Source organism: Protopterus annectens, chromosome 13.part0 (assembly GCF_019279795.1).
Source record: "Protopterus annectens isolate FY-2018-M chromosome 13.part0, PAN1.0, whole genome shotgun sequence".
Lineage (NCBI taxonomy): Eukaryota > Metazoa > Chordata > Ceratodontiformes > Protopteridae > Protopterus > Protopterus annectens.
Window position 1 is genome coordinate 813,003,880 of NC_056747.1, and position 19,262 is coordinate 813,023,141.

General features: G+C 42.9%; 1 protein-coding gene across 1 annotated transcript in view; it reads left to right on the forward strand.

The window, feature by feature from the left end:
- Positions 1-19,262, forward strand: part of MED13 (mediator complex subunit 13) — a 3,555,174-nt gene that overhangs the window by 877,853 nt on the left and 2,658,059 nt on the right. The gene's annotated exons all lie outside the window — the stretch shown is intronic.

Consider the following 19,262-nt stretch of genomic DNA (forward strand, 5'->3'; position numbering starts at 1 on the left):
CAGTTGTTGCAGGTGTCTGGTAAGGTACATCCCAAAAGGGGCATTGTACTCAATTATGGGCCTGATGGATGAGTAAAGAGGCATGATGACCTCCCCTGATCTAGATGTGAATCCCTTCATGATTAGGTGGGCTATATAAAATATTTTTCTAACCACTTTGGCCACGTCCATACCTTTCTTCCTCCTGGGCATATTGCCATGCAGGCAGACAGTGTCCGTAGTCTGGTACATCAACAAACTGGGGGAACCAGAGCTTATCCTTTTTGCCGCTAGGCCATGAGATTGTAGGAATGGGTGATCTCCACTGGCTGTTTTCTGGTGGCAACGCGCATTCCGGGGAAGTCCAGCAGCCTAGTGGACAGGCTCAGGCTATTCTGATGCCCTGTGAGTGATCTCTGAATCTGTCCTTACCAGACAAGATCTTTCTAAAGTGGTGTTGGCCTTGCTGCGATATCTTTGCCTCTCCTTCCAACGTGAAGTGCAGTGAGTGTTTTGCTCTGACTCCCACTTCGAGGGGGGCGGGGTCACCCAGAGATGCTGTAGTCAAGCCTTGGCCCAGTCAGTCTACTGTATACGTATCCTCTGCTACCTCTAATTCCCAAGCTTATTCAGGAAGCTTGTCTGTTAGGGAGCTCTGTTACCCTCATTGCCCCTTTCTGCCCCCTTCAAGTTTGGTTCCCCCTCTGTGGCCTCATGTAATTTCTTCTCCGGACTGTAGATCCGGTTCCTGATCTGATCACGCACCAATCAGGGGTTCCTCACCTGGATTTAGTCATCCTGAAGCTTATGGCTTGGCTGCTCCAATTTCCATAATAGCCAGGAATCCTGGGGTTTCTTGTCCTGTCGAAAAGATCCTGACTGCGGCTCGCAAAAGTTCTGCCAGGAAGATCTACTCTTGCAAATGGAAGTGTTTTTCATTCTGGTCTTCTCAGCCTGACCTGGATCCCTTTACGGGACCAGTCTCTGCCATTTTGGAACTTAGCTTACATTTTTAATAATGTTAAGGTCCAGTTGGCAGCAATTTCCATGTTTGCGAAAATTCGGCCTCCTTGGCTTAGCCTCTACTCTGTAAGGCCTTCCTGAAATGTACCTTAATTCATATGCCTCCAGTTAAAGACCCCACACCTCCTTTGGACCTAACCTTCATTTTGCAGGCTTTGGTTTCTCCCCCGTTTGAACCAGCTGCCTCTGTTGATTTGCAGTTTGTGTCATGGAAGACTGCTTTTTTATTGGCAATTACCTTGCCCAAAGGGGTTTCTGAGCTTTAAGCTTTATCTATTAAGCCCCCTTGTCTAGTTTTTCATGAAGACAGTGTGCCCCTGTGGGACCATTCCATGATTCTTGTCGAAGGTGGCTTCGGAATCGAATATTAGCCACGTCATTAATTTGCCAGTTTTCTTAAATTTTTAAGAGGGTAGTACAAATTGCACTTATTAGACATGCACAGGCAGTTGCGTTTGTTTCCATAAAACCAAAAGCTTTTGTAAATTGGATCGGCTTTTTGTCTCATTTTCTAAACCTCATTTGGGAAAGCCTGTTTCTAAGGTTGATTGCTCGCTGGATTTCAGTATGCATTTCTTTGGCCTATTGAGTTAAAGGTTTGTCTCCACTGGGACATGTCTGGGCGCATTCCACCAGATCTGTCTCTACTTCTGCAGCTTTTTGGTCCAGTGTTCCTCAATGATATCTGTTCTGCTGCTACCTGGTTCTCGTTGCATACCTTTATTTTCCATTATAAATGGGATCTTTTTTCCTGGAGCAGAGCATCTTTTGGCTCAGATGTGCTCCGGAATATCCTTTCATGACGACTTCCCAGGGTTTTTTTGGTAGCTGTGGACTTTGTCCCTCAGGTTTAAGATCAAATGAAAACAACTTCAGATAACTAAGTTATGTACTTACCATAACATTGCATATGAGTTGTTGATTTTCATTTGTTTTCAGCTGTCCCTCCCTCCGTCGTCCTACCTTTTTTTGGGTTGTGAAGTGGACTGGGCCGAAGAGACATAGGGCCTTTTGTCCTGGCTGGCTCTAAGAATGTGGGTCTTTAGAGGGTTGTGCCAGGTTTTATAGGCATGTAGACTAGGGTGGGTGCTGTTCTGCAACAAACTCTATCTGAGGGGAGGAGGGAGAGTGTGGAATTATGGGTAGGGGTGGAGCTTGGACTTTGGATCCAATGCTGGAGTACATGGCTGAGTCGAATCCATACCAGATCTGAGACCCTCAGGTTGAACACAAATAAAAAGCAGCAACTCAGATGGAACGTTATGGTAAGTACATAACTTATTTTTATGATGCAGCTGATGGCTCCTCTAGGGCTGCTGCTTTTGGTTCCATTTTGAAAGATTACTTTTGGCTGTCTCTCCAGCCTTGACCTGCTGATATTAAGGCTGAATTTTTAGATGCTCCTCTTGACGATAAAAACTTTTTCGGTTCTGCAGCCCCAAAGCTTTTTAAGTCTCTTCAGGATAATGGTAAGGCCTTGCAGGAATTGAATATTTTTGGGGTCTCCCATTCCTAAGTTGCAGAGGCATTATCCATATAAATCTCTGTTCGTATATAGGCTTGTCCTCCTCCCAATGGTAAGGGGGTTCTCTAGGCGTATTCTTCCTGCCAAGTCTGTACAGACTCTTCAGAGAACCTGGCTTGTCTTGAAAGGGAGGTTTATCTGACTGTTTCTTCCCCTTTTCTTGAGTTAAGGTTCCCTTATCCCTTTCTTTCCCATTTTCTTCACAATTGATTAAAGGTCACTCAAGACTCTCGGGTTCAGTCTGTCCTCTGTCAGGGACACTGCATGGTTTGGAAATCCCTTTCTGCCTTTTTGAGCATCCCTCAACCTCCTCAGAAGTAGCTTCCTTTCTTAGAACTGCTTCATTATCTTTTGGCACAATGCACCGTTCAGGTTGTGCCCCTTTCCCAGGAGGAGAAGGTGTTTTATTACAGAATGTTTCTGGTTTCTAGGAAGGAAGGCACCTGGAGACCCATTCTGGACCTTTCTTGGCTCAACACCTTTCTGAAGGTCCCTTCTTTTTGGCTATTCCTTCATACCCTGTTTTCCTGTTCTACCTCAGGCATTCCTGCTCTCCTTGGATCTCAAGGATGCTCATCTATACATCCCATTTAATCCCATTTTTGGGAAGATTTTGCATTTCTCTGTTTCTTGCATTTTCAGTTCTTTGATTTGCCCTTTGGGCTGTTTCCCCAGAGGTATTCACCAAATGCCTCGCTCCTGTCATTGCTTTTTGCAGGACGACAAGCGTATATATCTTTCCTTACCTGGATGACCTCATTCAGACTTCCTCCCCCGAGATCTTGCTTCAGCACCTCCAGTATACTATTTGTCTCTTACAAAACCTGGAGTTTACAATAAACTTCCAGAAATCAGTCCTGGTTCTTTCAGGATTGTGTTTCTCTGTCGCAGGCTCTAGACCATCCATATGTTGGCTTCCCTGCCTCTTCTCAAGGCTCTTTCTCTAATCCTCTTTCATCAGTCCCTTCTTTCTCTGGTTTCAGTTACAGCCGGGGAATTTCTCGAGATGCTGGGCTTCATGGCCTACACCATTCCTATGCTTCTTCATATGAGAACTAAAGTGGTTCCTAAAGTCAGTATGGCTCCAACACAGTCAGCCACTAGATTTTCTAGTCCCTTTTTTTTCCATGCCTCAAGCTTGAGCTTCATTGGTGGAGTCATCAGTTATCTTTCAATCTGGGCCTTAGTTTTCAGACCCCAGTTCCCTCTCGGGAACTTACCTTGTATGCCTCAGACAGAGTGAAGAGCCTCTTTCGCTTCCCTCAAGGTCCAGGGTGTCTCCGCCTCATCAGAAATCAGACCACATCATTGTCAAGGAGATGAGAGCTCTCATTTTTAGCCTTTCAGATCTTCCATCTTCACAGACAATGTAATGTGGTATATCAACAAGTAAGGGGCACCATCCTACCTACCTTTGTAGACTAGCTGTTCAAGTTTGGGATTTAGCCATCCAGTTGACTCTTCAGGCTGTATGCAGTCCTTCAGAGCAAAATACATTGGCAAACTCTTTGAGCAAGTCCAAAACACAGGCTCACGAATGGATGCTTCACAGAAATGTTTGGATATTGTCCATCAGTCGGCTATTCCTCAAGCAGAACTTTCTGCCTCTCGTTTGAACAGAACTTTCTCTTTTTTCACCTGTGTCCTTGTGTCCTGTGGCATGTAAGGTCAACACTGTCTTTTTCTTGGAAGGATATATTTTCTCTGCCTTTCCTCTCTTTCCTTTGATTGCGAGGGTCCTCCTAAAGGTAGAGGAGGACTACCCAAAATCTTGTTTGCTCAGAGAGCGTTGGTCCCCACTTCTTACACCTACCCTGAGGGAATAACCACAGGTTACATCAGAGTGAACTTGCTCACACAAGACAAGGGGTCTGTGATCCATCCTCACGTGTCCACTCTTCGACTGACATTGTGGGTGAGTGGGTCTTGATTCCTTTTTAGGCACCTTTTTTCAGAGGATGTGCTTGTGGATGTTTTTAGTGTATTGACTGTTGCAGTCATTACATCTGGGTTATCTGCTTACAGGTAGCCCTCAGTTGGCCTGATTATCAAAGTCTTGGGTCCTGCGTCGGTTACAGTCTCATCTTCCATGAAGTCAGGTAGTCTGGTATAAAGCATGCAGCCGGCACCATTACATCAGTCTTTCTTGCCATGTGGTGCCCGAAGCAGAAGCAGTTTGCAAGTGCCGGTCGGCCGACTCCTGAAATTTTCGTTTTCGAGTTTCAGATCCGAAGTCTTCAACAAAGCTATGTACCCCGTTGGGGGAACTTTATCTTGCTCTAAACCAGTCAGTAAGAATTAATTGTATTTCTTGTGGAAAGCAAATACTTCATAAAGGTTTTCATTCATACTGCATTCCTTGCTTAGGCTCAGACCATGACGTCCCTCGCTGTCAGTTTTGTGCCGTATTTAAACCTCAAACTATTCGTCGTCTGTTCATTTTTGATTATGAATATTTTGGTACTCTCCAATTATCCCGAAATTGCTTAGGTAAGCCACCCGGCTACCTACATTCCGAAAAAAACAAAGATAAAGACAGAGACAGGCCGCAAAGGTCCAAAGCTAGCAACGACACTTCTGTTAAGCTAGTCACCAGTTCGCCGGTACTCAATGAGGTGCTTTTGCAGCCCCTGATACCTGCTACTTCAGGTTCGCAGGCCTCTACTGAGACCCATTCGGAGTACGGTATGCCGCGAGAGGCTTCTTCGACTGTGGAACATGCGGATGTCTCTACCTTGGATGGGTCCGGAGCTGCTGTGCAGGCACCGGCTTCTGAGGGTGTATTCAGGCCTACTGACTTGCATATTAAACAGACGCCATCTTCTTCAAAGCCTAAATCTCGATCCACGACTAGAAAACTGACGCCCAGACTGCATGGTCAGGCCCCTATACCTAAAAAAAACAAATAAGAATGGCTGAAGACCTTATTACTGTAATCAGGGGAAGCGACCCTTCACTGATTTTCCTTCTGAAAATTTTTTTTTTTTGATGACCAAGAGTTGCTCTTATCTACCTGTGAGGATTCTGATGCAGAGGACTCAATTCCGTCTGCCTCCCCTCCAGAGGATTTCTCTTTTGGTGAAACTTTGCATACTCTTGGGGAGCATTTCCACTGGGAAAGCCAGGATTACACTGACTCCAAAAGGATGCTTAGGGAATTCTTACTCCTATCTCAACACAGGCCTTTAGTTATCCCTCCTTTACTGGACATTGTAGATGATGCCTTATTGGACGCTGGCTGGCCCCTGACACTTTACCCCTGGCTCCCAGCAAACCTAACCGGTATTAGAGTACCTGACTCTTACAAGTTCTTCTCTAAGAATCCTACTGCGAATCCTGAGACCATTTCACAGGGACCCAAAGGCATTAAAGCTACTACTGCCAAAAACCCTACCCCCTTTGATAGCTATTCCAGGGCCCTAGACAAATGGGGTAAGAAGGTTTACACTTCAGCAACTTTGGCCATCAGCGCCTTAAACTGCCAGATTCATATGTTGAAGTATCAGCAGCATGTTATTGGATTGCTTAAACAGAAAATGATGATTCCTGACTGAAAATGAAGAATTACAGGATTTAATGCATTCTGCTGAACAAGTGGGAAAACATACTTTGCAATGCGGTTTTGATTCATTAGAGGCATGCTGTCACTGGGTCTGTACTTAGAAGGTATGCGTTGCTTAAGTATCAAACTTTGCCAGATCATGTTAAAGCTAAATTACTGGATGCTCCCTTAAACAAAGTCCGCCTGTTTGACAACCAAGCAGAAGTAGTTCTTAAAAAGATGGAGGAAAAAGCTAAATATATGCAAACTGTTAAAGATTTCCTGCAAGTACAGCCTCCCAGATTTAGTAGGCACTGGCCTAAGAATTGGTCCATTCCAGCCTCTTCCAGGCCTCAGTCCAAACCCAGAACCAGCAGACTACCCAGGCTTCAGTCTCAAGGTACTCACAGGCCTAAGCAGTGGGGGGCTCCCACTTCCAAAGCTGGAAGTAGTAAGACACCCCCCTATGGTAAACTGTCACATTGACTTAACTTTAAACCTTCCAAGCCCTGCTCAACTGACTTACTTTAGGGGGAAAGATCGCCCTTCATGCAATAAACTGGGAGCTCATTACCCAAGACAAATGGGTTTTAAATATAGTTTCCCAAGGATACAGATTCCACTTCCACTCCTACTCCTTACCAACCCCAAACAGTTGGCCAGACCTACCCCCAAATCAGTGGGCAGAGGCTCAAAATCAGGTTCTCTCTCTTCTAAGCATCAAGGCTATTCAACCTGTCCCAGAAGAATTGGGGACAAGGTTTTTACTCGACTTTTCCTGGTACCCAGAATGGACAGTTCCTGGCGTCCTATCCTGGACCTGTCTATCCTAAACACCTTTTTGGTAATCCCAAAATTCAAAATGCTAACTCTTCATCAGCTGCTTCCCATGCTAGGCAAAAATGCCTGGTTGGCAACACTGAATTTAAAGGAAGCCTACCTGCACATCCCAATCAGGGAATCTTGCAGAATATACCTACGCTTCAGAGCAGGCTACATGCACTATCAGTTCTCTGCACTGCCCTTTGGCTTATCTACTGCACCCAGGGTATTCACAAAGTGCCTAGCTCCAGTCATTGCATTTTGCAGGCAAAGAAATATTCAAATATACCCATACCTGGACGATTGTCTTATTCAGGCAGAAAGCCAGGACATACTATTAATTCATCTAGCATTTGTAAAGAAATTACTAACTTCTCTGGGGTACACCATAAACGAAAAGAAATCACATCTAGTACCCTGCCAACAAATTGTATTCCTGGGAGCACGCTTGAATATAACTTCCCAGATGGCCTACCTCACGCCAGAGAAACAAGTTTGTTTGACAGCCTACTTCAAACTACTGGCCACAAAGACCCAGCTATTTGCAAGGAAAATACTGCAAACCCTGGGGTTTTATGGTCTCTTGCATTCTATTAATTCCATATGCAAGACTGCATATGAGGAAACTACAATGTTATTTAAAAAGCCTATGGTGTTAACATTCTCAGGTCTTGAGAATCAGTGATTCCTATCATCACTTGTCTAAAGACAGAGTTCCTTTGGTGGGCAGAGGCCTGCCACCACAAGGGACTGCCATTCACTCTACCCCTTGCCGCCCAAACCCTAACAGATGCATCAGACTGTGCATGTGGGGCTCATTTGGCAGGGCATTGCATTCAGGGCAAATGGAGCCAGAGTCAAATGCACCTGCATATCAATCAAAAAGAAATGTTAGCTGTACAGAATGCTCTGACAGCCTTCAAGGATCACATTCTACCAAGACAATTATTGGTAAAGACGGACAACACCACAGTTATGTGGTACATAAGCATGGGAGAACCCACTCATACCCCCTCTGCAGACTAGCCATGGCTCTGTGGAACACAGCCTTGAGCTACCAAGTGCACTTACAGGCTCAGTTTCCTGCCAGGCAAGCTAAATACACTGGCAGACGGTCTAAGCAGAAATCTCATGTACCCACACGAGTGGAAACTGGAACCAAAGATATTCAGCATTTTGAGAAACAAATGGGGGATCCCAGAGATAGACCTGTTTGCCTCCCCTCAGAACTACCATTTGGACAAATTCTGCACAAAGACTCCCCACAGATAAGCTTGGAAAGTGGATGCCCTGTCCACCTAGAAGAAGTTTATGCTTTCCCCCCCTCTGCCTCTCCTCTCCAAAGTGCTACTAAAGATCAAACAGGACAAACCAAGGAGAATACTTATTGCACCAGACTGGCCACGTCAGCACTGGTACCCCCTCTTGTGCAGTGTCTCACTGCTGGAACTATAGCACCTGCCTCAGTCCCCTGCCCTGCTGTCCCAGCAGGAGGGCCAGATTCTGCACCCACAGCTGCAAACCCTGAACCTTGCAGCCTGGCTTATTACCTGATCTCTCTGTTACCATCCCTCAGAGTAAGCAAGTGATTGTTGTCATTCTGGAGGCAAGGAGGCCTAGTACTAGAAAATCCTATGCTGAAAATTGAAGATTATGTTCCTGGAGCCAGACTCAGGGGATGGGCACAACAGTGATCAAGTTATCGCACATTCTTCAATACTTAACTGAGGTGCTTCACAAGGGCCTTTCCTTTTCTTTCATCAAAATTCATGCCTCGGCCATTTCAACTCTTCTCATCCACTGCTGAAGCAGTTCTTCAGAGGGGCCAAAACTTAAGACCCCCCCAGGAGAGCTCCTACTCCAGCCTGGGACCTTAACTTTGTATTGGAAAAGCTCACTCTACCTCCCTTTGAGCCAGCTGCAAATGCAGAGTTTGAAATTCCTTTCTTGGAAAACAGCCTTCCTTCTGGCCATCACTTCAGCAAGAAGGGTGTCTGAATTACAGGCCCTCGTAGCAGTGGAGAGCCTTTCATCATCTTTCATGCGGACAGAGTGTCCCTCAGGACCAGTCCTTCCTTTATGCCCAAGGTGGTATCCAGTGTGGCCCTTAATCAGTCCATTCATTTGCCAACCTTCTTTTCTAATCCACAGAACAAAGGGGAACGAATACTGCACTCCTTGGACGTGCACAGACAACTTAGATTTTACTTGGACAGGACTAAGCCTCTCAGGAAATCTGAACAGCTGCTGGTTGCATTTGCTGCAGGGGCAGAGGGGGAAGGCCATTTCAAAGCAAACCATTTCTAAGTGAATAGGCCATTGCATTCATTTCTGCTATAAGCACCATGGAAAACCTACCCCACAAGGGATAAGACCTCATTCCACCAGGGTTGCATCTACCTGTACAGCCTTTCTCAGAGGTGTCCCTACCAAGGACATCCTAGAAACTGATACCTGGGGTTCTGTACATATCTTCACCAAGCATTGCCACTTGCCAGTTTTTTCTGAATCCAGAGCTGGCTTTGTAACTGCAGTCTTGCAGGGCCTTATAGCTGGTCCTAATGCTCTCAGATTGCCTTCTCCCTTCCTTAGCTTTGGGAATCTACCCAAATGTTATGACTGCAGCAGTGAAACACGAAGAACGTAGTACAGTTGTGTACACTTACCATAAATGTAGATGTTAGTGTGTTCACTACTGCAGTCCTGGTTACCCTCCCTCCAGCCCCCTGACTTCTGTTGACTATACCTCTATTCTATTTTACTATGCTTAAAGCTTTCTGGTGTATTTACTTTTGTTGGAGGTCTAACCTTGTATATAATTGCTTCCCATCATGGGGGTACCTGACATCTGGGGCAAGCAAAACATGTAATGGCGTCAGCTGCATGCTTTATACCCTTGACTACCTGACGTCATGGAAGATGAGACCGCCACCAACACAGGACCCAAGACTTTGATAATCAGGCCGACTGAGGGATATACCTGCAAGCAGATAACCCAAATGTAACGACTGCAACAGTGAATACACTCTAACAGCTACATTTATGTTAAGTGTACAAAGCTGTACTTTCTGCAGCAGGCCAGGAAACCTACTACTAAGAAATCCAGTGTGTCCAAATGGAAAAGCTTTTCTCTTTGGTGCCTTGCTCATAACCAGGATCCACTTCCTGTGGAGATCTCTCTGGTTTTCTGTTGTGTGAATTGCTCCATGCTGGGTTAACATATTCTTGTTTTAAATCTCACCTCTCAGCTATTTCTCCTAATCTGCCATTAACTTTTCTGCCCTCTAGGTTTGAAGTCAAGCAATTTCTTAAAGGCATATCAGGCTTCCCAGGAAGCCTATTCCACCATCCTGGGACCTTAATTGTTGTTCTAGGCCTTGATCATCCCATGTTTCCTCTTGAGCTTTTGATTTCTCCTTTTGATGAAGAATACTGCACCAGTGATATGGAAGGACGTAGCATAGTTGTGTAAAATCTTACAACAGTAGATGTCCTTCTCTTCACTGTTGCAGTATTTGCTTCCTCCCTCCTCCTCCTACTGTTCATTTTCTTTTTTTCCTGTCTGTGGATGCACATGTTCCTCCTAATTCCTTGGATAGCTGTTCCTCTGGAGTCTCTTCAGTTCTGAGGTATGTAGTCACCATTATGCCCTACATCTTGAGCAGAGAGCATACATGTGATATAAGTCTATAAAATGATGCTTTCATGCACTGGCCTGATGTTGGTCTACCCTTGGTAGGGAATCCATTTGGTGCAGAACACTAACAGTGAAGAGGACATCCACTGTTATGGTTAAGGCTTTATTCAACTGTACTGTCTCGTTGCAACTTGTTTAAAACTGATTTGCTCATTAATAGCATTTGGAAGGGTTTTTTGTATGTTGGTAGACATTGACAAGTTAGAAGGGATACACACATTATATTTGTAAGATATATCCTTAAAAGCAGTTTCATGGATGAATAGATTAGTCATTTTGGAATATCATATTTATCGCAGATTTAAGAGGTAATTTGATTTGCGTATTTAAAATATCAACCTTTAGTTTTGCAGTTCATGTTAATACCCATTTGTTAACCAAGTGAGGCCACTGGACACAAGTTCCTTTCCAAGGGTGACCCGGCAGCAAAGTTCAGTTAAGTTGCTGAAGGTTACATAGTATTTAAGAGGGGCGTGGGAGTTAATCACTGTACTATGAGCTACAGCTCATGGCCTTAACCCATCCTGAGCACTGCAAAGCATTGTAATACTGATCTTTTTTTTCTGTTTTTGTATCTGAAATGCTGAAGCTTGGCTGCTCCTGTATATACCATTCACTACAAAATCCGATACGTTTTCATGGTTTCTTTTAGGTTTTTTGGGGGGAGGGTGTTGTCCCTTACAGCCCATTAAGCCTTGCCCTCCTGGTGACACTATTAGTCCAGTTATTCCCAATGATGAGAGACATACAGATCCACTCATTTTTTTCAGGGGTGATAGTCAAGCAAGCAGGGATTGGGAGCTTTCACTCCTGTACCAAGGACCTGGGTTTTTTACTTTTGCGTAGCGTCCCTGTATGTGCCTGAAAGATGCAAGGGGCGTACTTGAGGGTTACCTCTACAGTGTATATACCTGTTGTATGTAATCAGATGGCACTGACACCCCACCCCCAAAAAAAAAAGAAGAGCTTGCTTAGCTGCATCATTCCTATCCTCTCTTCTATGCCTTCTCTAAACAGATACTGGAGCTTCTTAACCAGTACTGGCGCAAACTCAAGTTACCTTTATTGAAACATTGAAACCAGGTCTTTCCTCTGTATATGTGGAGCTGGCAGAACTCTGCTTTTAAGTTTTTTTTTTTTTTTTTTTCATGTAGACTAATAGTCTATCCCTGGCGTCAATCCCTTTTGACAGGGAGTTTAAAACATTTGAATTATAACTGAACATTTTCATTTTTCTCATTTGGTGCTGATTGTGATCTCATTCATTTTTTATGTGCATTCCTTATCTGATAGTTAAGGACATGTTTAAAGTGTTCCACCTTAGTTTTTTTTTTTACTAGCTTTAAGAACACCTTTGTATTAAAACTGCTTCTTTTTAAAAAAAGCAAAACAAGTTACTGTTAAAAAATTAAAACTGTTTTAATTACTGGATTTTGGCTTCCCTTTCCTTTTTCTTGGCTTTGACTGGGAAGGGCTTTGCCTTGTAGGTGATATTGGTGTAGGAACACAATACATGCATATTCAGAGGGATGGATACTTTGCTTCTTTCTCCAGATACATTAGTCAGAATTTATTTTGATCTTTGTATACGTTTTTAATTTGCTGTACATTTCTGCATTTCAGTGTAGTAGGAAGAGAAATTCCTACAACTAGCCCAAGTGTGCATAAGTATGCACATGCAGAGTGCAAACTGTGTTTTGAAAATAACATTTTAAAAATATCTTTCACATCGGTTTAATCAGGCTTGAATTCAAAGTAGATGTTCTTACAAAACACAAGACAATATAGTTGCAAAACTGTCTGTCAGGCAAGCTGTGCGTAATGCATGTTGCAGAAAGGGAAAGGTTCCAGCTGTTATCGATTTTCCTTGACAGCAGCAGTGTGATGAAAGGAGGTACTGCCAGCCCAGCTAGCTGGAATGGCAGTAAATTATATGCCATTTGTGAATATCCAAGTAATTTGTGTAAGGTGCTTGTGTTACAAATGTATTAGAACTGTATGTTGTGTATATCAAACTGCTCTGTACAGATGTTTGTGTTGAAAAGGTATTTGTAAAGTGCTGTATTTAAAATGTATCCTCAGTGTGCCCTACTGGAAGAGAACTGAAATGTACGTGCACTATTGTAACTGTTAAAATGTATATATTTTAATAGTGGAAACTGGAATACAGGAGGTTAACCACAATCCAGTAAACTTTAGAAAAATATCTGAAATTAAATTGTTTTATGGGCTAGGCCATAGAGGCTAGCTGACAGGTTTCAATGCAGCTAGAGAGACCATCTGTACTTGTAAGCTTTCTGTATTGTCTTCAGGGTGAACTAATTGTTACTTAGGAAGCATGAGGGAATACAACTGTTTTAGGACTTTCCAGCATCTGCCAAAGATCTGAGCAAAAGTCCATATCTATATTTTTACAGGTAGATGCTAAATGCTACCAGTTGCCAGCAATGGGGAGTTTTGGCCTGGGAACTAGAAGTCAGATGACTAGAAATGTCATTCTGCAAGCTATCCCAGCAATAATATTTTAGATATTTTCAGATGTCTGTTACTGAGAGCATTCTGTCTTGGCCCTGACAACAAGAAGCACCATTCACCACATATGCCTTGCTGTAACAGTAAGTTACTAGGTAGTAGCATAATTATCTTATATATAGTTGGGGCACGATGCCAGGGTAATCCTATGGCTAGGCTTATAAACGCCCCAGGGCTATCAGCGTAGTACACCCACCTGTGAACCTAATATAGCAAAGCTTAGTTTAGATTTTGTTTTTCTTTTGTGTGAGCTTGTACTGCAATGTTATTTTAATATTTCCTGTGGGTTTGAACTCTCACTTTGAATGTATATACAGAGTATTTTCTTGTTCTTTATTAAGTTAAACCTTTCATTGTAGCTGATCTGTGTAGAGATATTTAAGTTTTGAGAGTACTTTGCATATTTATTTGGTATCACTGTGTGGGCCACTCCTAATAGCCTTGCTCTTGGTCAGACTGCCATTTGTATTAATATTACACAGTAAAATTCAAGACCCTTTGTTAAGGGCCTCACAGTAGCTGGTAAGGAGTGACTGATGGCAGTGGTAACTACCTCATAGTCTGGCAAGAATGGGGCATAGGTAGTAAACCTGTGCTAGCCTTTCCCAGGTGTGGGTGCATGTTGTCAGCTTCTTGGGCAGGAACCCTGAAGCACTGGTTGGACAGATAGGGTGCGTGGAGGTCTTGGCTTGGTCACTCAGCTGAGATCTCCACTCTACAGCTGTGCCATTGGGGAGTCTTAGAGATCTGGAGAAAGAGAAAGAAACCAGCCCTGGACCGACACTGGTCTCTGTGTGCTCTTAAGGGAAATTGCACTTGATGCAGAGAGACGCATCTGGAAATACTGTATGTGCACCTGTTTAACCTGTTGGTGAATGTCCCCCACAGATGCCAGTGGTGAGGATTGAGGTTCCTTGATTACTGGTCCAGTGGGGGGTCATCACAAGCACCATGGTCCCAGACTTTCAACTATGAACTGTTCGCAATCCTTCAAAATAAGGGACTCCAGAAAAAAAAAAAACACTCAAATTTACTTTATTAAATGGAGTATAGTATTCTGAGTCAAGGCAGTTCAGCAGTTCTCACACCACACTGTTTTAAATGCCAGTGATTGTAAGGACAATTCAGTATTCTAAAAAGAATATCAGAGGTATTTACACAGTTTACAATATTGCAAATAAACTTTGCTAGTGTTGAGAGCATTGTTACTTTAAACGAATGAAAGTTAGCCCCCTCCATTCTTTATAGTCTTTTACCCAGTACCCCTGTCCATGACTGGGTCTGCCAGCTCCTCTTTTCATCCGCTGGACTAGTGCTGATTTTTTTTTTCTTTGGCTGGGGCCAGTGTGCAAGTTGAAGGCTTCTTGCTGGCAACTGCTGCTTTGAGTGGTAGGGATTTTTGTTAGCTTATCTCTAGTCCCTCTCCCTCTTCCATCTCTGAATTGTCCAAGGGCTTATCCGTCTTTGTGGGCAACACCTCTCCTCAAGGATCACCAAGGTGAGCATTTTCCTGTACATGTGAAAATTAAATATATTTCCATTTTACATCATACGGCGGAGATGGACATCCATGTCCAGACTTTCTGCTTTGATGTCAGCTTATTAATGTAAACCTGACCAAAAGATTTGGAGACATGGATTATTTATTTTTTACAACTGTAATCTTATTTATAAAGTGCTACAGATTATCAATATTGGATAATATTGCAGGCCAGCTACAGTATACATATATATGTATATAATTTTTTAATGCACCTAAAAACTATGATGGAGACATTTTTAAAGTGGAGTTTTGATAAGATTATCTTCAAGAATTAGATTTTTCTTTGTATTTACCAGTTTGTCTTTAGGCTTTTCCCGGTTATGGGTCGCCACAGCAGAACTCCGGTCCGCTAATGATTGGTAGTGGATTTTTACGTACCGGGTTACCAGCCCTGACGGACAACCTTCAATTAAGGCACGCCCCATTCACGTATGCCTCTGCACAGAAGACGCTTTAGCTGAGAATCGAACGGGATAACCAGTACAGGATGTAAAATCTGTTGCAAAATTCATACTTTTTGTGAAATTGGGTCTCTGCAGCTGGTCTCAAAGTTGCAGGAGCCTTTTTTTGTAGTAGTAGGTGTTCCATCTTTGGTATTGTGCCTTCAGAGAAATTGATGGTAAGTAAAGCAAGAGTTGAGGCATGTAAATGTCACATTCTTGTTTCTCTATTTTCTTACTCTGAGAATCAAATGGTCCCTGAGTTGCAAGATGCATTTACTATTGTGTAGTGCCTTGTGCTTTGTACATTTCTCCTGTGTTTTTGACTCCAAAAAAAGCTTCTGAACCATCTTTTCTTCATGAAAAAGCTTTCCATTTTTAGAAGTCCGTTTTCTCTCTTGCTGTAAATATGCTTGTGGTAGGCAAGTGAAGAACCATCGCACTCTGTGCTTGTTTATTACCTGTACATTAAGTTGTCACATTTGTTTTTGGATTTAATAAAGCAGAGGTGTTAGTGATTGACAACCTTGTCTTTTTTCAGTTGGTTAGAAATATGTAACGTGTTTAGAGAAACGAACATCTAAGAAAAGGACATTTCTAAACCTAAACAATTGTATAAGCCAGTGGAAATTAACTGTGATAAAGCTGGCTAAAAAGAAGGCTGAGGAAAAAATTCCTCATCCAGGAGTCCTGGTAAGTGAAGGTACTTAACCAGCCCTTTTGAAAAAAGTACTAGATCCTTGATAGTTTTGAAAAACCTAACAGCCGGTCTGAGTGTATCCTCTGATGGGAAACTTAGTTTTCAAAATAAAACTAGCAGTTTTGTTGGTACTATTGTCATACATTCAGTATTGCACATACTCTTATGTAAATAAAAACTTGAACTAATATTCATTCGGACCAGGAGGAAATATAGCTCCTTGTTTCACAATCCAAAAAGTTCCTTTACTTCAAGCATGTTTTTCCATTTTTCCATCCTAATTTGTTTGGACCACTAAACATAATTTTGTCTTTAAAAAAAAAAAAAAAAAAAAAGGCGAAACTGGGCATTAGGATGCTTAAGTGTATGCTTAAACAAGGCATTAGATTCCCGCTGGCATCTCCTGTTACTAAGATGTTCAAATAATTATACACGTTTTAAAATGTCGAGACATCTTTCCAACATAGAAAGCAGAACAAGAACATGTAACTAAATATATAACCCATGGTGAATTACAAGTAATAGCAGTTTTAATTTCATAAACTGAGTGTTTGTTGGTGTGAATTCCTTACTTTTGAAAATAGCACACTGCGTACATGCACCACAAGGGAAAGACCACATTAACACTAGCCATCCAAAGGAGTTTGTGCTTCATGTACTACATTCAAAATATTTTTCTGTAGTCTTGCCATGTCTATAAGAAAAAAAAAACATCCGTCAGGGAGAATTTCAAACAAGTCTTTGTCCATCTGTAGAATAAACCAATAATTGTGAACAGTCTGGCAAAAAGAACTACTAGTACCCAAAGATGGTAAAAAGCCTTAGATCTGATGTTGCCAGTCTTCGTTCATTCTTGATTAATGGGACTTTGTTCCGATCCTCTGAGCTAGCTCAGCCGTTGTACAGCTCGCGCCAGCCAAAAAACTCTCATGCTAAGACTCTACCGTAATGCCACTCCATGACTCCAGTGTCCGTCCCTTTGTTTATTAGTAATATCCAAAGCCTGTTGTAATATTTTAGGATCATAACCTCTGTTAATAAATCTGGATGTTAAATTCTTGACTAACATTACCAAATTATTCCACTACAGAACAAATTCTTTTCATCCTATAATACTGCGATGGAGTGTTAATTTTACTTGTCTAGGATGACAACTGGATGCCTTTAGTAAGGAATCTTTATGGAATTTCCAAAAAATGAGATCTCCAGCTAAATGGACTATATGCTAAAATTAAAAAAGAAAAAACAAAGACCGACCATCTCACAAAATAATAAATTTGTTCAGTAAACTGTAACACTGCAATGCTTTCGAGTATAAGACTTTATCAATGCAACAGTTTAAAAGTGCAGTGCAAGTGTGGTGCAGTGCAAGTGTGGTCAAAAGACACTGCCCAGAACACGCAACCTTGGCATCTTGTGCCTTTGGGTCTGCAGCACTTGGAGGCAGATACACATTAATGGCTACCCAGTGATGATGGATGACAGTATCAGAATTCACCAACATTTTAATCAAGCAAGTAAGTCTCATTCTGTTTAAAACAGCAGCTCAGTAGAAACTATATTAACACTTTTTAATGATCTCAAACACATTGGCACTAAGCTTAAAGTGCATTGCATTATAGAATACATACAATGGAGTAATGTTGTACAGTAGTCTTAGTGGCAGTGGCTATAGTACATATTCATAGTGTATATAAACATTCCAGGTGTTTTATTTTCCTTGATGTTCATCGTGTTACACTGCTGCAGTCATTACACTTGGGTTATCCTGCCGTTAGGCAGTTCCCCAGTCGGCCTGAGTTCCAAAGTCTTGGTCCGGCGTTGGTTGCTGTCACCTCCTCCCTGACGTCAGTGTGACAGGGGTATATAAAATGCAGCCGACGCCATTTTCTTCAGTTTAAATGCCGCGCGGTGCCCGAAGCAGAAGTAGTTTGCAAGTGCTGGTCGGCCGACTCCTGAGATTTTCATTCCGAATCCAGAACCGAAGTCTTCTACAAAGCTAAGTACCCTGTTGGGGAAACTTTTTCTTGCCTCAGACTGATGTCAGTAAAAGTTAACTGTATTTCTTGTGGGAAGCAAATACCTCTTAAGGATTTCCACTCCTATTGTATTCCATGCCTAGGCCCAGACCACGACGTCACTGGTTGTCAGTTTTGTGCTAGGTTTAACAAGCGCACTATTAAACGTCCGTTTGATTTTGCCCGACATTATTTTGGAAGAAAATTCAATTACACCATGCCGTCGGAACTCCCGATGACAGGATTACATAAAAAGCGCAAAGAGAAGGACAGGCATCCGAGGCCCAAAAAATGACTACGAGGCCTCTAATAGGCCGGTCGCCGGTTCTCCGGTTTTCAGCGAGGCGCCTACGCAGCCCCTGACTACCGCTTCCACAGAAACACAGACCGCATCCGACTCCCACGTGGAGCTGGCTGGGCCTTCGGACGCTCTGTTTACAGCCTACCGAAACTAACCCTGCTGAGGGAACCGAAGTAGCTGAGCAATCCACAGCCTCAGAGGGTGTCTTCAGACCTACCCAGTTAACCATTAAAACCCTCTGCTAAGTCTAAGGCCCCCTTAAAAACAAACAGATACAGCATTCTCCAGGACAGGCTTCCATACCCAAGAAACAAATGGTCAGACTGGCCGAAGACCTAATCACCCTGATCAAGGGGGTCCCATCCCTCTCCCGATAAAAGGCCCAGACAGGATGCAGACTATGAATCTTCTGACCAGGTGTCCATTTCTTAAGATTCATCCTCAGACCTAAGATATTCTTTACCCCCTTGTGAGGATTCTGATGCCGAGGAATCAATTCCATCAGCCTCTCCGCCTGAGGACTACTCCTTTGGGGAGAACCTCACATACCATGAGGGAGCATTTCCATTGGGAAGGCCAGGATTACTCAGAATCCAAGAAAAGGCTCAGAGACTTCCTTTTATTGCCTCAACACAGACCCCTTGCTATTCAGCCAGTGTTAGATATTGTGGATGATGTCTACATTGAATCCAGCTTAAACCCGGACTCCTTACCTCCAGCCCCAGTTAAACCCGATAGTCTCTGACTCACAAATTTCTGTATAAAAGCCTTGTTGCTGACCCTGAAACTATTTCTCAGGGACCCAAAGGGATTAAGGCCTCATCGGCAAAAAACCCAGTTCCCTCTGTCAGAGATTCCAGAGCATTAGACAGATGGGGAAAGAAAGTATATACATCTGCAACCTTAGCAACGAGAGCCTTAAATTGCCAGTTTCACATGCTAAAATATCAGCAATTTTTGATGTCTCATTTAAAACAAAAAATGCTTCCAGATTCAGATCCTCCTAATTTTAAAGAAATGCAGGATTTATTGCATGCAGCTGAACAAGTGGGAAAGCATACTTTACAATATGGCTTTGATTCTTTAGAGGCCTCCTGTAGAGCAGCAGTTACAGGCTCTGTCATTCGAAGGCATGCTTGGT